The sequence below is a fragment of the Bactrocera neohumeralis genome, chromosome 5 (genome assembly GCF_024586455.1).
Source record: "Bactrocera neohumeralis isolate Rockhampton chromosome 5, APGP_CSIRO_Bneo_wtdbg2-racon-allhic-juicebox.fasta_v2, whole genome shotgun sequence".
In the NCBI taxonomy this organism is placed as follows: domain Eukaryota; kingdom Metazoa; phylum Arthropoda; class Insecta; order Diptera; family Tephritidae; genus Bactrocera; species Bactrocera neohumeralis.
In genome coordinates, this window is record NC_065922.1 from 6,044,293 (window position 1) to 6,047,730 (window position 3,438).

The window sequence follows — 3,438 nt, forward strand, 5'->3', positions numbered from 1 at the left end:
TTGTTGAAAATGCTGTTTTTTAACCGAGGAAACCCATATAACCCCATAAAAAAAAACAAAATTGGTCACGCGCATTCATTCACAAATACACACGGTTTCCGATTTAAAACTTGCTTCCTTTCTATGAAAATTGCGTATGATTCCAACAAGCATGTGGAGGTAAAAAATTTAGTCATTAGACATAGAACGGACATGTGTATGACTACACCTAAATACATACTATATGAAACTCAGCGAACACTCATTCCTGAAGTGAACTTAATTCCACCCATTAGGGCCGCACCCTTCACGACGAACTTTAAATAAAATAAAACGCTTATTTCAAGCAAACTTCATAATATATCCGTTATAAATGCACATAATATACATATGTAGACATATGGATTTAATATTTGCACTTCTCCTTACGCCTCATATGCGCGCCTATGTGTGTTCCTATGCATGTGTGGGAATGCACTTAAGTGTGAGCACAATGGCTTACCCAAGCGGCCAATTGCGCCGGAGTATGCTTGAATTTATTTCACATAATTGAAAATGATTTCACAAGTATTTCAGTTTTAGTTTTTGCTTTTGCTGTACATTTTTTTCTTTTGTGCTCCGCCATTGTCGACTCCGGCTGGCCGTTTGGTGCGCCAGCGTATTAAGTAAGTGATTTTTAAGTGCCACTAAACATTTTTTTAACGGAAGTAATTACTGTTGTAGTTGTGGTTGAATAGCTAGTTGCTCGTTGATTTTTTAACGCCCCGACAGGAGTGTCTTCTTAAGAGCGCCTGTACACACACACACACACTTATGCGATTAGCGGCATAATGGTGCAAACATTTATTCAGACTACACACTTGCGCCGTGAGTACCATAACAGTTTAGAGCGCTGTTAAAGCTTAACATAAGCTTTTATTTGATAGCAGTTTTTTCAGAATTTTAAGGATGTTGAACTTCAGAAGTGGCTAGTGAACTTGAAAACTTTGTTAGGTTATGCAATACGTTGCATGTTTAAATTTCTATGTAAATTTCGATTTAAGCTGTGCAAATATAAATGGTTGTAAATAATGCTAACAAAATTAGTTTCTATGTGCGGTGTTACTTCAATATAATAATTTAGGGTAAATTCATTTTTTTAAATAAATTTACTTATTTTTTTATTTTGTGCGCTAAATTTTAAATCGACATCTCCAAAACTGAAGGAGCTGTTTCCGCATTTTGTGGGTTTTTATACGTTATACCGGAAGCATTCTGATAACGAGCCGATCATTTTTTGGTAGCTGTGTGTTTTCCCATCTGAGCGTTCGTGCAAACGACAACTTGAGATTTCTTGTTGAAACTATAAACATGCTGATTACTAATTGGGAATTTGGACAATGGACAAAGCATATTCATCGACGTTGTCTGAAAAAAGCGATATTTAATTGAGTCACCGAAAACAACCATTGCGATGTACAGAAAAACGTCAGAAAAAGTGCAGTGAAGAAGATAATATAGCAGGCAGAGAATTTACAAGATGTCGAAATGATGTTATCATCAGCAAGAAACAAAAACACTGTAACGGCCTACAAGAAGGAAGGGATGAAAATTGTAGCAAAGAAGAAACTGAATTCAAAGGAAAACGTTCAAATTTCTATGGCGGTTCCATGATTTGAAAGAATATGATCTTAACGTAGCTGTAAAAAAGTATACCTTTGACTTATCTGATAAGCTGCCCAATGAAGTTATTCACCTCAGATGCATTCGCAGAGACCAAAACTCGAAAACTTCACTTCTAGGTTTCCAATAATTGAAGACTATAGGATTTTAAATCGCATGCTCGAAGAATAGAGCCAAGTGTAGAAGTTCAAGAAAACGAGGAAAGTTCTCTGAGTGCCATTCACTTGGGAGCGGCCAGAAACGATTCTCTTACATATGGCTCAAGCAGCTCACGACTTCCCGTCTTAGACCAAGTATGCACTGGTTAGCCTAAACATTCGTTTGAACGCAAGGTATAGTGAGATGGCGAATCATTTCTCCCCAGGGTTGTGAGTTGGGTTTTGGCCTCGCCAGGGTAAAAAAGCACCTCCAATGAAAAGGACTGTACAGACTCGGATGAGAGTGTCCCCTTTCGATAACAATCCCTGCAAATCTATGGCACCTGAAATGTCCTGTCTCTTAACTAGAACCGTTGACCAGCTGGTTGATGTCCTCGTAAGAGTAACGGCTGACATTACCGCCGTTCAAGAAGTACGATAAATAGGAAAAGGATTGAGACGGTTGGATTGCCGGCCAAGCTATTCAAATACATGGGCTAAAAACTGATAAGGAGAATACATCGGATTCTTTGCAGAACATGCTCTACCCAAACTACAAAAAGGCAGACCAAATACCGTGGGATAAGCCTTCTCAACATCGCACATAAGGTTCTATCGAGCGTACTATGTGAAAGATTAAAGCTCACTGTCAACAAACTAATTTGACCTTATCAGTGTGATTTTAGACCTGAAAAATCAACCAGATATCCATCCAGCACTTTTTCATCGATTTTAAAGCTGCTTTTGAAACTAAAGCAGCTGTGTAAACTGACGTTGAGCCATACCAAAAGCTCCGTCAGAATCGGGAAGGACCTCTCCGAGCCATTCGATACCAAACGAAGTTTCAGACAAGGCGAATCCTTATCATGCGATTTTTTCAATCTACCGCTGGAGAAAATAATTCGAGCTGCACATCGTAATCGAGAATGTAGAATCTTTTATAAGTGTGTACAGCTGCTAGGGTACGCCGAGGATGTTGATATCACTGGCCTCAACATCCGCACCATTAGTTCTGCTTTCTCCAGACTGGATAAGGAAGCAGATCAAATGTGTCTGGTAGTAAACGAGATACCAAATTCTTCAAGTCACTCATCATCTTTGTTCTGCTGTATGGTGCAGAGGCATGTTCGATGATAATTTATTTAAGATTTATGGCACTTTGCGCTTTGTCCATGGCGAGTACTGCAGTCGATGGAACGATATGCTGTACGAGGTATACGACAACATTGAAACATAGCAACATAAATTAGCGAATTAACAGACAGCGGTTACACTGGCTAGATCATGAATATTAGATCTATGGAAAGACGTTTGAATGAGAAGTTTCTGTTTCCCTATTAACTGTTAAGTCTTTTTATTCCTACATTCTGGATATATAATATAATTTGAAAAAAATATATTTGACTCGAAGTGTATGCATGAAATGATTCGTACATTATTTATTTTCAAAATCGAAGCAAATTAGCTCCTTCCAACATCAACAACAAAGAAAATGGAGATTAATACAGTTGTGATGAGAACATACTTACCCAAACTTCTCCCCGAAAAACACCGTTTAAGAAATAAAATATTTTTGCGAATTTTGTATTTTAAATTTGAAATTCCACTTTATTTGTTGGCTTAGTTTGTTAGTTAGTTTAGTTTAGTTTATGTTTATGTT